Source organism: Mustelus asterias, unplaced genomic scaffold (genome assembly GCF_964213995.1).
Source record: "Mustelus asterias unplaced genomic scaffold, sMusAst1.hap1.1 HAP1_SCAFFOLD_3385, whole genome shotgun sequence".
Lineage (NCBI taxonomy): Eukaryota > Metazoa > Chordata > Chondrichthyes > Carcharhiniformes > Triakidae > Mustelus > Mustelus asterias.
In genome coordinates this window covers 1-22,763 of record NW_027593330.1, presented here as the reverse complement: position 1 = coordinate 22,763, position 22,763 = coordinate 1, and the positions used below count along the sequence as shown (strand labels likewise).

The 22,763-nt window shown below is 74.7% G+C and overlaps 1 pseudogene; it reads right to left on the bottom strand.

Annotated features, from left to right (window-relative positions):
• Nucleotides 1–387: 387 nt before the first annotated feature.
• Nucleotides 388–22,699, bottom strand: LOC144490513 (uncharacterized; annotated as a pseudogene).
• Between the last annotated feature and the right edge of the window lie 64 nt (nucleotides 22,700–22,763).

The following is a 22,763-nucleotide window of genomic DNA, read 5'->3' as shown; positions in this document are numbered from 1 at the left end:
CCCTGTCCCCCCCGTTCCCCCTCTTCCCCCCCGTTCCCCCTCTTCCCCCCGTTCGCCCTCTTCCCCCCGTTCGCCCTCTTCCCCCCCGTTTGCCCCGTCCCCCCGTTTGCCCCGTCACCCCGTTTGCCCCGTCCCCCCATTTGCCCCGTCCCCCCGTTTGCCCCGTCCCCCCGTTTGCCCCGTCCCCCCCCGTTTGCCCCGTCCGCCCCCGTTGGCCTTCTTCCCCCCCGTTGGCCTTCTTCCCCCCCGTTGGCCTTCTTCCCCCCCGTTTGCCCTCTTCCCCCCCGTTTGCCCTCTTCCCCCCCGTTTGCCCTCTTCCCCCCCGTTTGCCCTCTTCCCCCCCGTTTGCCCTCTTCCCCCCCGTTTGCCCTCTTCCCCCCCGTTTGCCCTCTTCCCCCCCGTTTGCCCTCTTCCCCCCGTTTGCCCTCTTCCCCCCGTTTGCCCTCTTCCCCCCGTTTGCCCTCTTCCCCCCGTTTGCCCTCTTCCCCCCGTTTGCCCACTTACCCCCGTTTGTCCACTTACCCCGTTTGTCCACTTAGCCCGTTTGTCCTCTTCCCCCCGTTTGCCCGCTTCCCCCCCGTTTGCCCTCTTCCCCCCCGTTTGCCCTCTTCCCCCCCGTTTGCCCTCTTCCCCCCCGTTTGCCCTCTTCCCCCCCGTTTGCCCTCTTCCCCGCCCGTTTGCCCCCTCCCCGCCCGTTTGCCCCCTCCCCGCCCGTTTGCCCCCTCCCCGCCCGTTTGCCCCCTCCCCGCCCGTTTGCCCCCTCCCCGCCCGTTTGCCCCCTCCCCGCCCGTTTGCCCCCTCCCCGCCCGTTTGCCCCCTCCCCGCCCGTTTGCCCCCTCCCCCCCGTTTGCCCCCTCCCCCCACTTTGCCCCGTCCCCCCCTTTGCCCCGTCCCCCCCGTTTGCTCCGTCCCCCCCCTTTTTGCTCCGTCCCCCCCCCTTTTTGCTCCGTCCCCCCCCTTTTTGCTCCGTCCCCCCCCTTTTTGCTCCGTCCCCCCCCTTTTTGCTCCGTCCCCCCCTTTTTGCTCCGTCCCCCCCCTTTTTGCTCCGTCCCACCCCTTTTCGCTCCGTCCCCCCCCTTTTCGCTCCGTCCCCCCCCTTTTCGCTCCGTCCCCCCCCCTTTTCGCTCCGTCCCCCCCTTTTTGCTCCGTCCCCCCCGTTTCCCCCGTCCCCCCCGTTTCCCCCGTCCCCCCCGTTTGCCCCGTCCCCCCGTTTGCCCCGTCCCCGTTGGGCCCCGTTTGCCCCGTCCCCCCCGTTTGCCCCGTCCCCCCCGTTTGCCCCGTCCCCCCCGTTTGCCCCGTCCCCCCGTTTGCCCCGTCCCCCCCGTTTGCCCCGTCCCCCCCGTTTGCCCCGTCCCCCCCGTTTGCCCCGTCCCCCCCGTTTGCCCCGTCCCCCCCGTTTGCCCCGTCCCCCGTTTGCCCCGTCCCCCCCGTTTGCCCCGTCCCCCCGTTTGCCCCGTCCCCCCGTTTGCTCCGTCCCCCCGTTTGCCCCGTCCCCCCGTTTGCCCCGTCCTCCCCGTTTGCCCCGTCCCCCCGTTTGCCCCGTCCCCCGTTTGCCCCGTCCCCCCGTTTGCCCCGTCCCCCCGTTTGCCCCGTCCCCCCGTTTGCCGCGTCCCCCCTGTTTGCCGCGTCCCCCCGTTTGCCGCGTCCCCCCCGTTTGCCGCGTCCCCCCCGTTTGCCGCGTCCCCCCCCGTTTGCCGCGTCCCCCCGTTTGCCGCGTCCCCCCGTTTGCCCCGTCCCCCCCGTTTGCCCCGTCCCCCCCGTTTGCCCCGTCCCCCCCGTTTGCCCCGTCCCCCCCGTTTGCCCCGTCCCCCCCGTTTGCCCCGTCCCCCCCGTTTGCCCCGTCCCCCCCGTTTGCCCCGTCCCCCCCGTTTGCCCCGTCCCCCCCGTTTGCCCCGTCCCCCCGTTTGCCCCGTCCCCCCCATTTGCCCCGTCCCCCCCGTTTGCTCCCTCCCCCCCGCTTTACCCCGTCCCACCCCGTTTGCCCTGTTTGCCCCGTCCCCCTGTTTGCCCCGTCCCCCTGTTTGCCCCGTCCGCCTGTTTGCCCCGTCCCCCCGTTTGCCCCGTCCCCCCGTTTGCCCCGTCCCCCCGTTTGCCCCGTCCCCCGTTTGCCCCGTCCCCCCGTTTGCCCCGTCCCCCCGTTTGCCCCGTCCCCCCGTTTGCCCCGTCCCCCCGTTTGCCCCGTCCCCCCGTTTGCCCCGTCCCCCCGTTTGCCCCGTCCCCCCGTTTGCCCCGTCCCCCCGTTTGCCCCGTCCCCCCCCGTTTGCCCCGTCCGCCCCCGTTGGCCTTCTTCCCCCCCGTTGGCCTTCTTCCCCCCCGTTGGCCTTCTTCCCCCCCGTTTGCCCTCTTCCCCCCCGTTTGCCCTCTTCCCCCCCGTTTGCCCTCTTCCCCCCCGTTTGCCCTCTTCCCCCCCGTTTGCCCTCTTCCCCCCGTTTGCCCTCTTCCCCCCCGTTTGCCCTCTTCCCCCGTTTGCCCTCTTCCCCCCGTTTGCCCTCTTCCCCCCGTTTGCCCTCTTCCCCCCGTTTGCCCTCTTCCCCCCGTTTGCCCTCTTCCCCCCGTTTGCCCACTTATCCCCGTTTGTCCACTTAGCCCGTTTGTCCACTTAGCCCGTTTGTCCTCTTCCCCCGTTTGCCCGCTTCCCCCCCGTTTGCCCTCTTCCCCCCGTTTGCCCTCTTCCCCCCCCGTTTGCCCTCTTCCCCCCGTTTGCCCTCTTCCCCCCCGTTTGCCCTCTTCCCCGCCCGTTTGCCCCCTCCCCGCCCGTTTGCCCCCTCCCCGCCCGTTTGCCCCCTCCCCGCCCGTTTGCCCCCTCCCCGCCCGTTTGCCCCCTCCCCGCCCGTTTGCCCCCTCCCCGCCCGTTTGCCCCCTCCCCGCCCGTTTGCCCCCTCCCCGCCCGTTTGCCCCCTCCCCGCCCGTTTGCCCCCTCCCCGCCCGTTTGCCCCCTCCCCGCCCGTTTGCCCCCTCCCCGCCCGTTTGCCCCCTCCCCGCCCGTTTGCCCCCTCCCCGCCCGTTTGCCCCCTCCCCGCCCGTTTGCCCCCTCCCCGCCCCGTTTGCCCCCTCCCCGCCCGTTTGCCCCCTCCCCGCCCGTTTGCCCCCTCCCCGCCCGTTTGCCCCCTCCCCGCCCGTTTGCCCCCTCCCCGCCCGTTTGCCCCCTTCCCAGCCCGTTTGCCCCCTCCACGCCCGTTTGCCCCCTCCACGCCCGTTTGCCCCCTCCCCGCCCGTTTGCCCCCTCCCCGCCCGTTTGCCCCCTCCCCGCCCGTTTGCCCCCTCCCCGCCCGTTTGCCCCCTCCCCCGCCCGTTTGCCCCCTCCCCGCCCGTTTGCCCCCTCCCCGCCCGTTTGCCCCCTCCCCGCCCGTTTGCCCCCTCCCCGCCCGTTTGCCCCCTCCCCGCCCGTTTGCCCCCTCCCCGCCCGTTTGCCCCCTCCCCGCCCGTTTGCCCCCTCCCCGCCCGTTTGCCCCCTCCCCGCCCGTTTGCCCCCTCCCCGCCCGTTGCCCCCTCCCCGCCCGTTTGCCCTCTCCCGCCCGTTTGCCCCCTCCCCGCCCGTTTGCCCCCTCCCGCCCGTTTGCCCCCTCCCCGCCCGTTTGCCCCCTCCCCGCCCGTTTGCCCCCTCCCCGCCCTTTTGCCCCCTCCCCGCCCGTTTGCCCCCTCCCCGCCCTTTTCCCCCTGCTTGCCCCCCCGTTTGCCCCCTCCCCCCACTTTGCCCCGTCCCCCCCTTTGCCCCGTCCCCCCCGTTTGCTCCGTCCCCCCCCTTTTTGCTCCGTCCCCCCCCTTTTTGCTCCGTCCCCCCCCTTTTTGCTCCGTCCCCCCCCCTTTTTGCTCCGTCCCCCCCCTTTTTGCTCCGTCCCCCCCCTTTTTGCTCCGTCCCCCCCCCTTTTTGCTCCGTCCCCCCCCCTTTTTGCTCCGTCCCCCCCGTTTCCCCCGTCCCCCCCGTTTCCCCCGTCCCCCCCGTTTCCCCCGTCCCCCGTCCCCCCCGTTTGCCCCGTCCCCCCCGTTTGCCCCGTCCCCCCCGTTTGCCCCGTCCCCCCCGTTTGCCCCGTCCCCCCCGTTTGCCCCGTCCCCCCCGTTTGCCCCGTCCCCCCCGTTTGCCCCGTCTCCCCCGTTTGCCCCGTCCCCCCCGTTTGCCCCGTCCCCCCGTTTGCCCCGTCCCCCCCGTTTGCCCCGTCTCCCGTTTGCCCCGTCCCCCCCGTTTGCCCCGTCCCCCCGTTTGCCCCGTCTCCCCGTTTGCCCCGTCACCCCGTTTGCCCCGTCACCCCGTTTGCCCCGTCCGCCCGTTTGCCCCGTCCGCCCGTTTGCCCCATCCGCCCGTTTGCCCCGTCCGCCCGTTTGCCCCGTCCGCCCGTTTGCCCCGTCCCCCCCGTTTGCCCCGTCCCCCCGATTGCCCCGTCCCCCGTTTGCCCCGTCCCCCCGTTTGCCCCGTACCCCCGTTTGCCCCGTACCCCCGTTTGCCCCGTACCCCGTTTGCCCCGTCCACCCCGTTTGCCCCGTCCCCCCGTTTGCCCCGTACCCCCGTTTGCCCCGTACCCCCGTTTGCCCCGTACCCCGTTTGCCCCGTCCCCCTTTTGCCCCGTACCCCCGTTTGCCCCGTACCCCCGTTTGCCCCGTACCCCCGTTTGCCCCGTCCCCCCCGTTTGCCCCGTCCACCCGTTTGCCCCCTCCCCCCCCGTTTGCCCCGTCCCCCCCGTTTGCCCCGTCCCCCCCGTTTGCCCCGTCCCCCCCGTTTGCCCCGTCCCCCCGTTTGCCCCGTCCACCCCGTTTGCCCCGTCCCCCCCGTTTGCCCCGTCCCCCCCGTTTGCCCCGTCCCCCCGTTTGCTCCGTCCGCCCGTTTGCCCCGTCCGCCGTTTGCCCCCGTCCGCCCGTTTGCCCCGTCCGCCCGTTTGCCCCGTCCGCCCGTTTGCCCCGTCCACCCCGTTTGCCCCGTCCACCCCGTTTGCCCCGTCCCCCCGTTTGCCCCGTCCGCGCCGTTTGCCCCGTCCGCCCGTTTGCCCCGTCCGCCCGTTTGCCCCGTCCCCCGTTTGCCCCGTCCCCCCGTTTGCCCGTCCCCCCTGTTTGCCCCGTCCCCCTGTTTGCCCCGTCCCCCCGTTTGCCCCGTCCCCCCCGGTTTGCCCCGTCCCCCCCGGTTTGCCCCGTCCCCCCCGTTTGCCCCGTCCCCCCCGTTTGCCCCGTCCCCCCGTTTGCCCCGTCCCCCCCCCGTTTGCCCCGTCCCCCCCCCGTTTGCCCCGTCCCCCCCGTTTGCCCCGTCCCCCCCGTTTGCCCCGTCCCCCCCGTTTGCCCCGTCCCCCCCGTTTGCCCCGTCCCCCCGTTTGCCCCGTCCCCCCGTTTGCCCCGTCCCCCCCGTTTGCCCCGTCCCCCCCTTTGCCCCGTACCCCACTTTGCCTCATCCCCCCCGTTCGCCCCGTCCCCCCCTTCGCCACATCCCCCCCCGTTTGCCCCGTCCCCCCCGTTTGCCCCATTCCCCCCGTTTGCCCCATTCTCCCCGTTTGCCCCGTCCCCCCGTTCGCCCGGTCCCCCCGTTTACCCCCGTCCCCCCCCCATTTGCCCCGTCCCCCCCGTTTTCCCCATCCCCCTTTGCCCCGTCCCCCCCATTTGCCCCTTCCCCCGTTTGCCCCGTCCCCCCGTTTGCCCCGCCCCCCCTTTTGCCCCGTCCACCCCGTTTGCCCCGTCCCCCCTTTTGCCCCGTCCCCCCTTTTGCCCCGTCCCCCCTTTTGCCCGTCCCCCCGTTTGCCCCGTCCCCCCGTTTGCCCCGTCCCCCCGTTTGCCCCGTCCCCCGTTTGCCCCGTCCCCCCCGTTTGCCCCGTCCCACCCGTTTGCCCCGTCCCCCCCGTTTGCCCCGTCCCCCCCGTTTGCCCCGTCCCCCCCGTTTGCCCCGCCCCCCCGTTTGCCCCGTCCCCCCGTTTGCCCCGTCCCCCCGTTTGCCCCGTCCCCCCGTTTGCCCCGTCTCCCCGTTTGCCCCGTCCCCCCGTTTGCCCCGTCCCCCCGTTTGCCCCGTCCCCCCCGTTTGCCCCGTCCCCCCCGTTTGCCCCGTCCCCCCCGTTTGCCCCGTCCCCCCGTTTGCCCCGTCCCCCCCGTTTGCCCCGTCCCCCCCGTTTGCCCCGTCCCCCCGTTTGCCCCGTCCCCCCGTTTGCCCCTTTTGCCCGTCCGCCCGTTTGCCCCGTCCGCCCGTTTGCCCCGTCCCCCGTTTGCCCGTCCCCCGTTCCCGTTTGCCCCCGTCCCCCCGTTTGCCCGTCCCCCGTTTGCCCCGCTCCCCCCGTTTGCCCCGTCCCCCCGTTTGCCCCGTCCCCCCGTTGCCCCGTGCCCGTCCCCCGTTCCCCGTCTCCCGTTTGCCCCGTCCCCCCGTTTGCCCCGTCCCCCGTTTGCCCCGTCCCCCCGTTTGCCCCGTCCCCCGTTTGCCCCGTCCCGTTTGCCCCGTCCCCCGTTTGCCCCGTCCCCCCGTTTGCCCGTCCCCCGTTTGCCCCGTCCCCCGTTTGCCCCGTCCCCCCGTTGCCCCGTCCCCCGTTTGCCCCGTCCCCCGCTTGCCCCTCCCCCCGTTTGCCCCGTCCCCCCGTTTGCCCCGTCCCCCCGTTTGCCCCGTCCGCCTGCCCGGTTGCCGTCCGCCCGTTTGCCCCGTCCCCCGTTTGCCCCGTCCCCCCGTTTGCCCCGTCCCCCCGTTTGCCCCGTCCCCCCGTTTGCCCCGTCCCCCCGTTTGCCCCGTCCCCCCGTTTGCCCCGTCCCCCGTTTGCCCGTCCCCCCGTTTGCCCCGTCCCCCCCGTTTGCCCCGTCCCCCCGTTTGCCCCGTCCCCCCGTTTGCCCCGTCCCCCCGTTTGCCCCGTCCCCCCCGTTTGCCCCGTCCCCCCCGTTTGCCCCGTCCCCCCCGTTTGCCCCGTCCCCCCGTTTGCCCCATCGCCCCCGTTTGCCCCGTCCCCCCCGTTTGCCCCGTCCCCCCCGTTTGCCCCGTCCCCCCCTTTAGCCCTGTCCCCACTGTTTGCCCCGTCTCCCCCCTTTGCCCCGTCTCCCCCCTTTGCCCCGTCCCCCCCACTTTGCCCCGTACCCCCCCTTTGCCCCGTCCCCCCCGTTTGCCCCGTCCGTCCCGTTAGCCCTGTCCCCCCGTTCGCCGCGTCCCGCCGTTCGCCGCGTCCCCCGTTCGCCCGTCCCCCCCAGTTTGCAAGTCCCCCCGTTTGCCCCGTCCCCCCGTTTGCCCCGTCCCCCCGTTTGCCCCGTCCCCCCGTCCCCCGTTTGCCCCGTCCACCCCGTTTGCCCCGTCCCCCCGTTTGCCCCGTCCCCCCCTGTTTGCCCCGTCCCCCCCGTTTGCCCCGTCCCCCCGTTTGCCCCGTCCCCCCGTTTGCCCCGTCCCCCCCCGTTTGACCCCGTCCCCCCCGTTTGCCCCGTCCCCCCGTTTGCCCCGTCCCCCCCGTTTGCCCCGTCCCCCCCATTTGCCCCGTCCCCCCCGTTTGTCCCCCGTCCCCCCCCCTTGCCCCGTCCCCCCCGTTTGCCCCGTCCCCCCCTTTGCCCCGTCCCCCCCTTTGCCTCATCCCCCACGTTCGCCCGGTCCCCCTTGTTCGACCCGTCCCCCGTTCACCCCGTCCCCCCCTTCGCCAGATCCCCCCCCGTTTGCCCCCGTCCCCCCGTTCGCCCCGTCCCCCGTTCGCCCCGTCCACCCGCTCGCCCCGTCCCCCCTTTCGCCCCGTCCCCCCGTTCGTCCGGTCCCCCCGTTTACCCCGTCCCCCTGTTCGCCCCGTTTGCCCCCCCCCCCGTTTGCCCCGTCCCCCCCGTTTCCCCCCATCCCCCTTTGCCCCGTCCCCCCCATTTGCCACTTCCCCCGTTTGCCCCGCCCCCCCGTTTGCCCCGCCCCCCCTTTTGCCCCGTCCACCCCGTTTGCCCCGTCCCCCCTTTTGCCCCGTCCCCCCTTTTGCCCCGTCCCCCCTTTTGCCCCGTCCCCCCTTTTGCCCCGTCCCCCCTTTTGCCCCGTCCCCCCTTTTGCCCCGTCCCCCCTTTTGCCCCGTCCCCCCTTTTGCCCCGTCCCCCCTTTTGCCCCGTCCCCCCTTTTGCCCCGTCCCCCCTTTTGCCCCGTCCCCCCCTTTGCCCCGTCCCCCCGTTTGCCCCGTCCCCCCGTTTGCCCCGTCCCCCCGTTTGCCCCGTCCCCCCCGTTTGCCCCGTCCCCCCCGTTTGCCCCGTTAGCCCCGTCCTCCCGTTTGCCCCGTCCCCCCCGTTTACCCCGTCCCCCCCGTTTGCCCCGTCCCCCCCGTTTGCCCCGTCCCCCCGTTTGCCCCGTCCCCCCCGTTTGCCCCGTCCCCCCCGTTTGCCCCGTCCCCCCCGTTTGCCCCGTCCCCCCGTTTGCCCCGTCCCCCCGTTTGCCCCGTCCCCCCGTTTGCCCCGCCCCCCGTTTGCCGCGTCCCCCCCGTTTGCCGCGTCCCCCCCGTTTGCCGCGTCCCCCCGTTTGCCGCGTCCCCCCCGTTTGCCGCGTCCCCCCCGTTTGCCGCGTCCCCCCCGTTTGCCGCGTCCCCCCGTTTGCCGCGTCCCCCCCGTTTGCCGCGTCCCCCCCGTTTGCCGCGTCCCCCCCGTTTGCCCCGTCGCCCCCGTTTGCCCCGTCGCCCCCGTTTGCCCCGTCCCCCCCGTTTGCCAAGTTTGCCCCATCCCCCCCGTTTGCCCCGTCCCCCCGTTTGCCCCGTCCCCCCCGTTTGCCCCGTCCCCCCCGTTTGCCCCATCCCCCCCGTTTGCTCCCTCCCCCCGCTTTACCCGTCCCCCCCTTTGCCCCGTCCCACCCCGTTTGCCCTGTTTGCCCCGTCCCCCTGTTTGCCCCGTCCCCCTGTTTGCCCCGTCCCCCTGTTTGCCCCGTCCCCCCGTTTGCCCCGTCCCCCCGTTTGCCCCGTCCCCCGTTTGCCCCGTCCCCCCGTTTGCCCCGTCCCCCCGTTTGCCCCGTCCCCCCGTTTGCCCCGTCCCCCCGTTTGCCCCGTCCCCCCGTTTGCCCCGTCCCCCCGTTTGCCCCGTCCCCCCGTTTGCCCCGTCCCCCCCTTCGCATCTTCCCCCCAGTTTGAGCCGTCCCCCCGCTTTGCCCCATCCCCCCCGTTCGCCCCGTCCCCCCCTTCGCATCTTCCCCCCAGTTTGAGCCGTCCCCCCCGTTTGCCCCATCCCCGTTTGCCCCGTCCCCCCGTTTGCCCCGTCCCCCCGTTTGCCCCGTCACCCCGTTTGCCCCGTCACTCCGTTTGCCCCGTCCCCCGATTTGCCCTGTCCCCCGTCTGCCCCGACCCCCCTTCTGCTCCGTCCCCCCGTCTGCCTCGTCCCCCCGTCTGCCCCGTCCCCCCGTCTGCCCCATCCCCCCCGTTTGCCCCGTCCCCCCGTTTGCCCCTTCCCCCCATTCGCCCCGTCCCCCCATTTGCCCCGTCCCCCGTCTGCCCCGACCCCCCCATCTGCCCCGTCCCCCCGTCTGCCCCGTCCCCCCCGTTTGCCCCGTCCCCCCGTTTGCCCCGTCCCCCCCGTTTGCCCCGTCCCCCCGTTTGCCCCGTCCCCCCCGTTTGCCCCGTCCCCCCCGTTTGCCCCGTCCGCCCGTTTCCCCCGTCCGCCCGTTTGCCCCGTCCGCCCGTTTGCCCCGTCCCCCCGTTTGCCCCGTCCCCCCGTTTGCCCCGTCCCCCCGTTTGCCCCGTACCCCCGTTTGCCCCGTCCCCCCGTTTGCCCCGTCCCCCTGTTCGCCCCATTTGCCCCGTCCCCACCCCCGTTTGCCCCGTCCCCCCCGTTTTCCCCCATCCCCCTTTGCCCCGTCCCCCCCGTTTGCCCCATCCCCCCGTTTGCCCCTTCCCCCCCGTTTGCCGCGTCCCCCCCGTTTGCCCCGTCCCCCCCGTTTGCCCCATCCCCCCGTTTGCCCCGTCCCCCCGTTTGCCCCGTCCCCCCGTTTGCCCCGTCCCCCCGTTTGCCCCGTCCCCCCGTTTGCCCCGTCCCCCCGTTTGCCCCGTTCCCCCGTTTGCCCCGTCCCCCCCGTTTGCCCCGTCCCCCCGTCCCCCCGTTTGCCCCGTCCCCCCCGTTTGCCCCGTCCCCCCGACCCCCCGTTTGCCCCGTCCCCCCCGTTTGCCCCGTCCCCCCCGTTTGCTCCGTCCCCCCCGTTTGCCCCGTCCCCCCGTTTGCCCCGTCCCCCCGTTTGCCCCGTCCCCCCGTTTGCCCCGTCCCCCCGTTTGCCCCGTCCCCCCGTTTGCCCCGTCCCCCCGTTTGCCCCGTCCCCCCGTTTGCCCCGTCCCCCCGTTTGCCCCGTCCCCCCGTTTGCCCCGTCCCCCCGTTTGCCCCGTCCCCCCGTTTGCCCCGTCCCCCCGTTTGCCCCGTCCCCCCGTTTGCCCCGTCCCCCCGTTTGCTCCGTCCTCCCCGTTTGCCCCGTCCCCCCCGTTTGCCCCGTCCCCCCAGTTTGCCCCGTCCCCCCGTTTGCCCCGTCCCCCCCGTTTTCCCCGTTAGCCCCGTCCCCCCGTTTGCCCCGTCCCCCCCGTTTGCCCCGTCCCCCCGTTTGCCCCGTCCCCCCGTTTGCCCCGTCCCCCCCGTTTGCCCCGTCCCCCCCGTTTGCCCCGTCCCCCCCGTTTGCCCCGTCCCCCCCGTTTGCCGCGTCCCCCCGTTTGCCGCGTCCCCCCGTTTGCCCCGTCCCCCCGTTTGCCCCGTCCCCCCGTTTGCCCCGTCCCCCCGTTTGCCCCGTCCCCCCCGTTTGCCCCGTCCCCCCCGTTTGCCCCGTCCCCCCCGCTTTGCCCCGTCCCCCCCTTTGCCCCGTCCCCCCCTTTGCCCCGTCCCCCCCTTTGCCCCGTCCCCCCCTTTGCCCCGTCCCCCCCTTTGCCCCATCCCCCACTTTGCCCCGTCCCCCACTTTGCCTCGTCCCCACGTTCGCCCAGTCCCCCTTGTTCGACCCGTCCCCCTTGTTCGACCCGTCCCCCTTGTTCGACCCGTCCCCCCGTTCGCCCCGTCCCCCCCTTCGCCCCATCCCCCCCGTTTGCCCCGTCCCCCCCGTTTGCCGCGTCCCCCGTTCTTCCTGTCCCCCCGTACGCCCCGTCCCCCCGTTTGCCCCGTCCCCCCCCATTTTCCCCCATCCCCCCGTTTGCCCCGTCCCCCCGTTTGCCCCGTCCCCCCGTTTGCCCCGTCCCCACCATTTGCCCCGTCCCCCCGTTTGCCCCGTCCCCCCGTTTGCCCCGTCCCCCCGTTTGCCCCATCCCCCCGTTTGCCCCGTCCCCCCGTTTGCCCCGTCCCCCTGTCTGCCCCGACCCCCCGTCTGCCCCGACCCCCCGTCTTCCCCGACCCCCCGTTTGCCCCGTCCCCCGTTTGCCCCGTCCCCCTCGTTTACCCCGTCCCCCCGTTCGCCCCGTCCCCCCGTTCGCCCCGTCCCCCCGTTTACCCCGTCCCCCTGTTCGCCCCGTTTGCACCGTCCCCCCCGTTTTCCCCCATCCCCCTTTGCCCCGTCCCCCCCGTTTGCCCCGTCCCCCCCATTTGCCCCGTCCCCCCGTTTGCCCCGTCCCCCCCGTTTGCCCCGTCCCCCCGTTTGCCCCGACCCCCGTTTGCCCCGTCCCCCCTTTTACCCGTCCCCCCGTTTACCCGTCCCCCCGTTTACCCCGTCCCCCCGTTTACCCCGTCCCCCCGTTTACCCCGTCCCCTCTGTTTGCCCCGTCCCCCCCGTTTTCCCTCATCCCCCTTTGCCCCGTCCCCCCCGTTTGCCCCGTCCCCCCCGTTTGCCCCGTCCCCCCCGTTTGCCCCGTCCCCCCCGTTTGCCCCGTCCCCCCCGTTTGCCCCGTCCCCCCCGTTTGCCCCGTCCCCCCCGTTTGCCCCGTCCCCCCCGTTTGCCCCGTCCCCCCCCCCGTTTTCCCCATCCCCCCGTTTTCCCCGTCCCCCCGTTTTCCCCGTCCCCCCCGTTTTCCCCCTTCCCCCCCGTTTTCCCCGTCGCCCCCGTTTTCCCCGTCCCCCCCGTTTTCCCCGTCCCCCCCGTTTTCCCCGTCCCCCCCGTTTACCCCGTCCCCCCGGTTTACCCCGTCCCCCTGTTTGCCCCGTCCCCCCGTCTGCCCCGTCCCCCCCGTTTGCCCCGTCCCCCCCCTTTGCCCCGTCCCCCCCGTTTGCCCCGTCCCCCCCGTTTGCCCCGTCCCCCCCGTTTGCCCCGTCCCCCCGTTTGCCCCGTCCCCCCGTTTGCCCCGTCCCCCCGTTTGCCCCGTCCCCCCGTTTGCCCCGTCCCCCCGTTTGCCCCGTCCCCCCGTTTGCCCCGTCCCCCCGTTTGCCCCGTCCCCCGTTTGCCCCGTCCCCCCGTTTGCCCCGTCCCCCCCGTTTGCCCGGTCCCCCCCGTTTGCCCGGTCCCCCCCGCTTTGCCCCGTCCCCACCACTTTGCCCCGTCCCCCCTTTGCCCCGTCCCCCCTTTGCCCCGTCCCCCCCTTTGCCCCCTCCCCCCCTTTGCCCCCTCCCCCCCTTTGCCCCCTCCCCCCCTTTGCCCCCTCCCCACGTTCGCCCAGTCCCCCTTGTTCGACCCGTCCCCCCGTTCGCCCCGTCCCCCCCTTCGCCACATCCCCCCCGTTTGACCCGTCTCCCCCGTTTGCCACGTCCCCCGTTCTTCCTGTCCCCCCGTTCGCCCCGTCCCCCCGTTCGCCCCGTCCCCCCCCCGTTCGCCCCGTCCCCCCGTTTGCCCCGTCCCCCCGTTTGCCCCGTCCCCCCGTTCGCCCCGTCCCCCCGTTCGCCCCGTCCCCCCGTTCGCACCGTCCCCCCGTTCGCACCGTCCCCCCGTTTACCCCTCCCCCCCCGTCCCCCCGTTTGCCCCGTCCCCCCGTTTGCCCCGTCCCCCCGTTTGCCCCGTCCCCCCGTTTGCCCCGTCCCCCCGTTTGCCCCGTCCCCCCGTTTGCCCCGACCCCCCGTTTGCCCCGACCCCCCGTTTGCCCCGACCCCCCGTTTGCCCCGACCCCCCGTTTGCCCCGTCCCCCCGTTTGCCCCGTCCCCCCCGTTTGCCCCGTCCCCCCGTTTGCCCCGTCCCCCCGTTTGCCCCGTCCCCCCGTTTGCCCCGTCCCCCCCGTTTGCCCCGTCCCCCCCGTTTGCCCCGTCCCCCCCGTTTGCCCCGTCCCCCCCGTTCGTCCCGTCCCCCCCATTCACCCAGTTTGCCCCGTATCCCCGTTTGCCCCGTTTGCCCCGTCCCCCCGTTTGCCCCGTCCCCCCGTTTGCCCCGTCCCCCCGTTTGCCCCGTCCCCCCGTTTGCCCCGTCCCCCCGTTTGCCCCGTCCCCCCGTTTACCCCGTCCCCCGTTTACCCCGTCCCCCCGTTTGCCCCGTCCCCCCGTTTGCTCCCTCCCCCGCTTTACCCCGTCCTCCCCTTTGCCCCGACCCCCCGTTGGCCCCGACCCCCCGTTGGCCCCGACCCCCCGTTGGCCCCGACCCCCGTTGGCCCCGACTCCCCGTTGGCCCCGACCCCCCGTTGGCCCCGACCCCCCGTTGGCCCCGACCCCCCGTTGGCCCCGACCCCCCGTTGGCCCCGACCCCCCGTTGGCCCCGACCCCCCGTTGGCCCCGACCCCCCGTTGGCCCCGACCCCCCCGTTTGCCCCGACCCCCCGTTTGCCCCGTCTACCCGTTTGCCCCGACCCCCCCGTTTGCCCCGTCCCCCCCGTTTGCCCCGTCCCCCCCGTTTGCCCCGTCCCCCCCCGTTTGCCCCGTCCCCCCCCGTTTGCCCCGTCCCCCCCATTTGCCCCATCCCCCCCGTTTGCCCCGTCCCCCCGTTTGCCCCGTCCCCCCCGTTTGCCCTGTCCCCCCGTTTGCCCCGTCCCCCCCGTTTGCCCCGTCCCCCCCGTTTGCCCCGTCCCCCCCGTTTGCCCCGTCCCCCCCGTTTGCCCCATCCCCCCCGTTTGCCCCGTCCCCCCCGTTTGCCCCGTCCCCGCCCGTTTGCCCCGTCCCCGCCCGTTTGCCCCGTCCCCCCCGTTTGCCCCGTCCCCCCCGTTTGCCCCGTCCCCCCGTTTGCCCCGTCCCCCCCGTTTGCCCCGTCCCCCCGTTTGCCCCGTCCCCCCCGTTTGCCCCGTCCCCCCCGTTTGCCCCGTCCCCCCCGTTTGCCCCGTCCCCCCCGTTTGCCCCGTCCCCCCCGTTTGCCCCGTCGCCCCCGTTTGCCCCGTCCCCCCGTTTGCCCCGTCCCCCCCGTTTGCCCCGTCCCCCCATTGGCCCCGTCCCCCCCTTTAGCCCTGTCCCCACTGTTTGCCCCGTCTCCTCCCCTTTGCCCCGTCTCCCCCCTTTGCCCCGTCTCCCCCCCTTTGCCCCGTCTCCCCCCCCTTTGCCCCGTCTCCCCCACTTTGCCCCGTACCCCCCCTTTGCCCCGTCCCCCCGTTTGCCCCGTCCGTCCCGTTAGCCCTGTCCCCCGTTCGCCGCGTCCCGCCGTTCGCCGCGTCCCCCGTTCGCCCCGTCCCCCAGTTTGCAACGTCCCCCGTTTGCCCCGTCCCCCCGTTTGCCCCGTCCCCCCGTTTGCCCCGTCCCCCCGTTTGCCCCGTCCCCCCGTTTGCCCCGTCCCCCCGTTTGCCCCGTTCCCCCGTTTGCCCCGTCCCCCCCGTTTGCCCCGTCCCCCCGTCCCCCCGTTTGCCCCGTCCCCCCCGTTTGCCCCGTCCCCCCGACCCCCCGTTTGCCCCGTCCCCCCCGTTTGCCCCGTCCCCCCCGTTTGCCCCGTCCCCCCGTTTGCCCCGTCCCCCCGTTTGCCCCGTCCCCCCGTTTGCCCCGTCCCCCCGTTTGCCCCGTCCCCCCGTTTGCCCCGTCCCCCCGTTTGCCCCGTCCCCCCGTTTGCCCCGTCCCCCCGTTTGCCCCGTCCCCCCGTTTGCCCCGTCCCCCCGTTTGCCCCGTCCCCCCGTTTGCCCCGTCCCCCCGTTTGCCCCGTCCCCCCGTTTGCTCCGTCCTCCCCGTTTGCCCCGTCCCCCCCGTTTGCCCCGTCCCCCCAGTTTGCCCCGTCCCCCCGTTTGCCCCGTCCCCCCCGTTTTCCCCGTTAGCCCCGTCCCCCCGTTTGCCCCGTCCCCCCCGTTTGCCCCGTCCCCCCGTTTGCCCCGTCCCCCCGTTTGCCCCGTCCCCCCGTTTGCCCCGTCCCCCCGTTTGCCCCGTCCCCCCGTTTGCCCCGTCCCCCCGTTTGCCCCGTTCCCCCGTTTGCCCCGTCCCCCCGTTTGCCCCGTCCCCCCGTTTGCCCCGTCCCCCCGTTTGCCCCGTCCCCCCGTTTGCCCCGTCCCCCCCGTTTGCCCCGTCCCCCCCGTTTGCCCCGTCCCCCCCGTTTGCCCCGTCCCCCCATTGGCCCCGTCCCCCCCTTTAGCCCTGTCCCCACTGTTTGCCCCGTCTCCCCCCCTTTGCCCCGTCTCCCCCCTTTGCCCCGTCTCCCCCCCTTTGCCCCGTCTCCCCCCCTTTGCCCCGTCTCCCCCACTTTGCCCCGTACCCCCCCTTTGCCCCGTCCCCCCCGTTTGCCCCGTCCGTCCCGTTAGCCCTGTCCCCCCGTTCGCCGCGTCCCGCCGTTCGCCGCGTCCCCCGTTCGCCCCGTCCCCCAGTTTGCAACGTCCCCCCGTTTGCCCCGTCCCCCCGTTTGCCCCGTCCCCCCGTTTGCCCCGTCCCCCCGTTTGCCCCGTCCCCCCGTTTGCCCCGTCCCCCCGTTTGCCCCGTCCCCCCGTTTGCCCCGTCCCCCGTTTGCCCCGTCCCCCCGTTTGCCCCGTCCCCCCGTTTGCCCCGTCCCCCCGTTTGCCCCGTCCCCCCCGTTTGCCCCGTCCCCCCGTTTGCCCCGTCCCCCCCGTTTGCCCCGTCCCCCCGACCCCCCGTTTGCCCCGTCCCCCCCGTTTGCCCCGTCCCCCCCGTTTGCTCCGTCCCCCCCGTTTGCCCCGTCCCCCCGTTTGCCCCGTCCCCCCGTTTGCCCCGTCCCCCCGTTTGCCCCGTCCCCCCGTTTGCCCCGTCCCCCCGTTTGCCCCGTCCCCCCGTTTGCCCCGTCCCCCCGTTTGCCCCGTCCCCCCGTTTGCCCCGTCCCCCCGTTTGCTCCGTCCCCCCCGTTTGCCCCGTCCCCCCCGTTTGCCCCGTCCCCCCAGTTTGCCCCGTCCCCCCGTTTGCCCCGTCCCCCCCGTTTGCCCCGTCCCCCCCTTTGCCCCGTCCCCCCCTTTGCCTCATCCCCCACGTTCGCCCGGTCCCCCTTGTTCGACCCGTCCCCCCGTTCACCCCGTCCCCCCTTCGCCAGATCCCCCCCCGTTTGCCCCGTCCCCCCGTTCGCCCCGTCCCCCGTTCGCCCCGTCCACCCGCTCGCCCCGTCCCCCCTTCGCCCCGTCCCCCCGTTCGTCCGGTCCCCCCGTTTACCCCGTCCCCCTGTTCGCCCCGTTTGCCCCCCCCCGTTTGCCCCGTCCCCCCCGTTTCCCCCCATCCCCCTTTGCCCCGTCCCCCCCGTTTGCCCCGTCCCCCCCGTTTGCCCCATCCCCCCGTTTGCTCCCTCCCCCCGCTTTACCCCGTCCCCCCCTTTGCCCCGTCCCACCCTGTTTGCCCTGTTTGCCCCGTCCCCCTGTTTGCCCCGTCCCCCTGTTTGCCCCGTCCCCCCCGTTTTCCCCGTCCCCCGTTTGCCCCGTCCCCCGTTTGCCCCGTCCCCCCGTTTGCCCCGTCCCCCCGTTTGCCCCGTCCCCCCGTTTGCCCCGTCCCCCCGTTTGCCCCGTCCCCCCGTTTGCCCCGTCCCCCCGTTTGCCCCGTCCCACCGTTTGCCCCGTCCCCCCGTTTGCCCCGTCCCCCCGTTTGCCCCGTCCCCCCCGTTTGCCCCGTCGCCCCGTTGGCCTTCTTCCCCCCCGTTTGCCCTCTTCCCCCCCGTTTGCCCTCTTCCCCCCCGTTTGCCCTCTTCCCCCCCGTTTGCCCTCTTCCCCCCCGTTTGCCCTCTTCCCCCCCGTTTGCCCTCTTCCCCCCCGTTTGCCCTCTTCCCCCCCGTTTGCCCTCTTCCCCCCTGTTGCCCCGTCCCCCCCTTCGCATCTTCCCCCCAGTTTGAGCCGTCCCCCCCGTTTGCCCCATCCCCCCCGTTTGCCCCATCCCCCGTTTGCCCCGTCCCCCCCTTCGCATCTTCCCCCCAGTTTGAGCCGTCCCCCCGCTTTGCCCCATCCCCCCCGTTCGCCCCGTCCCCCCTTCGCATCTTCCCCCCAGTTTGAGCCGTCCCCCCCGTTTGCCCCATCCCCCGTTTGCCCCGTCCCCCCGTTTGCCCCGTCCCCCCGTTTGCCCCGTCACCCCGTTTGCCCCGTCCCCCCGTTTGCCCCGTCCCCCGATTTGCCCTGTCCCCCGTCTGCCCCGACCCCCCTTCTGCCCCGTCCCCCCGTCTGCCTCGTCCCCCCGTCTGCCCCGTCCCCCCGTCTGCCCCGTCCCCCCGTCTGCCCCGTCCCCCCGTTTGCCCCGTCCCCCCGTTTGCCCCTTCCCCCCATTCGCCCCGTCCCCCCATTTGCCCCGTCCCCCGTCTGCCCCGACCCCCCGTCTGCCCCGTCCCCCCGTCTGCCCCGTCCCCCCCGTTTGCCCCGTCCCCCCCGTTTGCCCCGTCCCCCCGTTTGCCCCGTCCCCCCCGTTTGCCCCGTCCCCCCGTTTGCCCCGTCCCCCCCGTTTGCCCCGTCCCCCCCGTTTGCCCCGTCCCCCCCGTTTGCCCCGTCCCCCCCGTTTGCCCCGTCCCCCCCGTTTGCCCCGTCCCCCCGTTTGCCCCGTCCCCCCGTTTGCCCCGTCCCCCCCGTTTGCCCCGTCCCCCCCGTTTGCCCCGTCCCCCCCGTTTGCCCCGTCCGCCCGTTTCCCCCGTCTGCCCGTTTCCCCCGTCCGCCCGTTTGCCCCGTCCGCCCGTTTGCCCCGTCCCCCCGTTTGCCCCGTCCCCCCGTTTGCCCCGTCCCCCCGTTTGCCCCGTCCCCCCGTTTGCCCCGTCCCCCCGTTTGCCCCGTCCACCCCGTTTGCCCCGTCCACCCCGTTTGCCCCGTCCCCCTTTTGCCCCGTACCCACGTTTGCCCCGTCCCCCCGTTTGCTCCGTCCTCCCCGTTTGCCCCGTCCCCCCCGTTTGCCCCGTCCCCCCAGTTTGCCCCGTCCCCCCGTTTGCCCCGTCCCCCCCGTTTTCCCCGTTAGCCCCGTCCCCCCGTTTGCCCCGTCCCCCCGTTTGCCCCGTCCCCCCGTTTGCCCCGTCCCCCCGTTTGCCCCGTCCCCCCGTTTGCCCCGTCCCCCCGTTTGCCCCGTCCCCCCGTTTGCCCCGTTCCCCCGTTTGCCCCGTCCCCCCGTTTGCCCCGTCCCCCCGTTTGCCCCGTCCCCCCGTTTGCCCCGTCCCCCCCGTTTGCCCCGTCCCCCCCGTTTGCCCCGTCCCCCCCGTTTGCCCCGTCCCCCCCGTTTGCCCCGTCCCCCCATTGGCCCCGTCCCCCCCTTTAGCCCTGTCCCCACTGTTTGCCCCGTCTCCCCCCCTTTGCCCCGTCTCCCCCCTTTGCCCCGTCTCCCCCCCTTTGCCCCGTCTCCCCCCCTTTGCCCCGTCTCCCCCCCTTTGCCCCGTACCCCCCCTTTGCCCCGTCCCCCCCGTTTGCCCCGTCCGTCCCGTTAGCCCTGTCCCCCCGTTCGCCGCGTCCCGCCGTTCGCCGCGTCCCCCGTTCGCCCCGTCCCCCAGTTTGCAACGTCCCCCCGTTTGCCCCGTCCCCCCGTTTGCCCCGTCCCCCCGTTTGCCCCGTCCCCCCGTTTGCCCCGTCCCCCCGTTTGCCCCGTCCCCCCGTTTGCCCCGTCCCCCCGTTTGCCCCGTCCCCCCGTTTGCCCCGTCCCCCCCGTTTGCCCCGTCCCCCCGTTTGCCCCGTCCCCCCCGTTTGCCCCGACCCCCCGTTTGCCCCGTCCCCCCCGTTTGCCCCGTCCCCCCCGTTTGCTCCGTCCCCCCCGTTTGCCCCGTCCCCCCGTTTGCCCCGTCCCCCCGTTTGCCCCGTCCCCCCGTTTGCCCCGTCCCCCCGTTTGCCCCGTCCCCCCGTTTGCCCCGTCCCCCCGTTTGCCCCGTCCCCCCGTTTGCCCCGTCCCCCCGTTTGCTCCGTCCCCCCCGTTTGCCCCGTCCCCCCCGTTTGCCCCGTCCCCCCAGTTTGCCCCGTCCCCCCGTTTGCCCCGTCCCCCCCGTTTGCCCCGTCCCCCCCTTTGCCCCGTCCCCCCCTTTGCCTCATCCCCCACGTTCGCCCGGTCCCCCTTGTTCGACCCGTCCCCCCGTTCACCCCGTCCCCCCCTTCGCCAGATCCCCCCCCGTTTGCCCCCGTCCCCCCGTTCGCCCCGTCCCCCGTTCGCCCCGTCCACCCGCTCGCCCCGTCCCCCCTTTCGCCCCGTCCCCCCGTTCGTCCGGTCCCCCCGTTTACCCCGTCCCCCTGTTCGCCCCGTTTGCCCCCCCCCGTTTGCCCCGTCCCCCCCGTTTCCCCCCATCCCCCTTTGCCCCGTCCCCCCCGTTTGCCCCGTCCCCCCCGTTTGCCCCATCCCCCCCGTTTGCTCCCTCCCCCCGCTTTACCCCGTCCCCCCCTTTGCCCCGTCCCACCCTGTTTGCCCTGTTTGCCCCGTCCCCCTGTTTGCCCCGTCCCCCTGTTTGCCCCGTCCCCCCGTTTTCCCCGTCCCCCCGTTTGCCCCGTCCCCCCGTTTGCCCCGTCCCCCCGTTTGCCCCGTCCCCCTGTTTGCCCCGTCCCCCCGTTTGCCCCGTCCCCCCGTTTGCCCCGTCCCCCCGTTTGCCCCGTCCCCCCGTTTGCCCCGTCCCCCCGTTTGCCCCGTCCCCCCGTTTGCCCCGTCCCACCGTTTGCCCCGTCCCCCCGTTTGCCCCGTCCCCCCGTTTGCCCCGTCCCCCCCCGTTTGCCCCGTCGCCCCCGTTGGCCTTCTTCCCCCCCGTTTGCCCTCTTCCCCCCCGTTTGCCCTCTTCCCCCCCGTTTGCCCTCTTCCCCCCCGTTTGCCCTCTTCCCCCCCGTTTGCCCTCTTCCCCCCCGTTTGCCCTCTTCCCCCCCGTTTGCCCTCTTCCCCCCCGTTTGCCCTCTTCCCCCCTGTTTGCCCCGTCCCCCCCTTCGCATCTTCCCCCCAGTTTGAGCCGTCCCCCCCGTTTGCCCCATCCCCCCCGTTTGCCCCATCCCCCGTTTGCCCCGTCCCCCCCTTCGCATCTTCCCCCCAGTTTGAGCCGTCCCCCCGCTTTGCCCCATCCCCCCGTTCGCCCCGTCCCCCCTTCGCATCTTCCCCCCAGTTTGAGCCGTCCCCCCCGTTTGCCCCATCCCCCGTTTGCCCCGTCCCCCCGTTTGCCCCGTCCCCCCGTTTGCCCCGTCACCCCGTTTGCCCCGTCCCCCGTTTGCCCCGTCCCCCGATTTGCCCTGTCCCCCGTCTGCCCCGACCCCCCTTCTGCCCCGTCCCCCCGTCTGCCTCGTCCCCCCGTCTGCCCCGTCCCCCCGTCTGCCCCGTCCCCCCCGTTTGCCCCGTCCCCCCGTTTGCCCCTTCCCCCCATTCGCCCCGTCCCCCCATTTGCCCCGTCCCCCGTCTGCCCCGACCCCCCGTCTGCCCCGTCCCCCCGTCTGCCCCGTCCCCCCGTTTGCCCCGTCCCCCCCGTTTGCCCCGTCCCCCCCGTTTGCCCCATCCCCCCGTTTGCCCCGTCCCCCCCGTTTGCCCCGTCCCCCCCGTTTGCCCCGTCCCCCCGTTTGCCCCGTCCCCCCCGTTTGCCCCGTCCCCCCCGTTTGCCCCGTCCCCCCCGTTTGCCCCGTCCCCCCGTTTGCCCCGTCCCCCCCGTTTGCCCCGTCCCCCCCGTTTGCCCCGTCCCCCCCGTTTGCCCCGTCCCCCCCGTTTGCCCCGTCCCCCCCGTTTGCCCCGTCCGCCCGTTTCCCCCGTCCGCCCGTTTCCCCCGTCCGCCCGTTTGCCCCGTCCGCCCGTTTGCCCCGTCCCCCCGTTTGCCCCGTCCCCCCGTTTGCCCCGTCCCCCGTTTGCCCCGTCCCCCCGTTTGCCCCGTCCACCCCGTTTGCCCCGTCCACCCCGTTTGCCCCGTCCCCCTTTTGCCCCGTACCCACGTTTGCCCCGTACCCCCGTTTGCCCCGTACCCCCGTTTGCCCTGTACCCATTTGCCCCTTCCCCCGTTTGCCCCGTCCACCCGTTTGCCCCGTCCCCCCGTTTGCCCCGTCCCCCCCGTTTGCCCCGTCCCCCCCGTTTGCCCCGTCCCCCCCGTTTGCCCCGTCCCCCCGTTTGCCCCGTCCCCCCCGTTTGCCCCGTCCCCCCCCGTTTGCCCCGTCCCCCCCGTTTGCCCCGTCCCCCCCGTTTGCCCCGTCCCCCCCGTTTGCCCCGTCCCCCCCTGTTTGCCCCGTCCCCCCCGTTTGCCCCGTCCCCCCCGTTTGCCCCGTCCCCCCCGTTTGCCCCGTCCCCCCCGTTTGCCCCGTCCCCCCCGTTTGCCCCGTCCCCCCCGTTTGCCCCATCCCCCCGTTTGCCCCGTCCGCCCGTTTGCCCCGTCCGCCCGTTTGCCCCGTCCGCCCGTTTGCCCCGTCCGCCCGTTTGCCCCGTCCGCCCGTTTGCCCCGTCCCCCCGTTTGCCCCGTCCCCCCGTTTGCCCCGTCCCCCCGTTTGCCCCGTCCACCCCGTTTGCCCCGTCCCCCCCGTTTGCCCCGTCCCCCCCGTTTGCCCCGTCCCCCCCTGTTTGCCCCGTCCCCCCCGTTTGCCCCGTCCCCCCCGTTTCCCCGTCCCCCCCGTTTGCCCCGTCCCCCCCGTTTGCCCCGTCCCCCCCGTTTGCCCCGTCCCCCCCGTTTGCCCCGTCCCCCCCGTTTGCCCCGTCCCCCCCGTTTGCCCCGTCCCCCCCGTTTGCCCCCCCCCGTTTGCCCCGTCCCCCCCGTTTTCCCCATCCCCCTTTGCCCCGTCCCCCCCATTTGCCACTTCCCCCGTTTGCCTCGTCCCCCCGTTTGCCCCGCCCCCCCTTTTGCCCCGTCCACCCCGTTTGCCCCGTCCCCCCTTTTGCCCCGTCCCCCCTTTGGCCCCGTCCCCCCTTTTGCCCCGTCCCCCCTTTTGCACCGTCCCCCCTTTTGCCCCGTCCCCCCTTTTGCCCCGTCCCCCCTTTTGCCCCGTCCCCCCTTTTGCCCCGTCCCCCCATTTGCCCCGTCCCCCGTTTGCCCCGTACCCCCGTTTGCCCCTTCCCCCGTTTGCCCCTTCCCCCGTTTGCCCCGTCCCCCCGTTTGCCCCGTCCCCCGTTTGCCCCGTACCCCCGTTTGCCCCTTCCCCCGTTTGCCCCTTCCCCCGTTTGCCCCGTCCCCCCGTTTGCCCCGTCCCCCCGTTTGCCCCGTCCCCCCGTTTGCCCCGTCCCCCCCCGTTTGCCCCGTCCCCCCCCGTTTGCCGCGTCCCCCCCGTTTGCCGCGTCCCCCCCGTTTGCCGCGTCCCCCCCGTTTGCCGCGTCCCCCCCGTTTGCCGCGTCCCCCCCCGTTTGCCCCGTCCCCCCCGTTTGCCCCGTCCCCCCGTTGCCCCGTCCCCCCCGTTTGCCCCGACCCCCCGTTTGGCCCCGTCCCCCCCGTTTGCCCCGTCCCCCCCGTTTGCTCCGTCCCCCCCGTTTGCCCCGTCCCCCCGTTTGCCCCGTCCCCCCGTTTGCCCCGTCCCCCCGTTTGCCCCGTCCCCCCGTTTGCCCCGTCCCCCCGTTTGCCCCGTCCCCCCGTTTGCCCCGTCCCCCGTTTGCCCCGTCCCCCCGTTTGCTCCGTCCCCCCCGTTTGCCCCGTCCCCCCCGTTTGCCCCGTCCCCCCAGTTTGCCCCGTCCCCCCGTTTGCCCCGTCCCCCCCGTTTGCCCCGTCCCCCCCTTTGCCCCGTCCCCCCCTTTGCCTCATCCCCCACGTTCGCCCGGTCCCCCTTGTTCGACCCGTCCCCCCGTTCACCCCCGTCCCCCCCTTCGCCAGATCCCCCCACCGCCGCC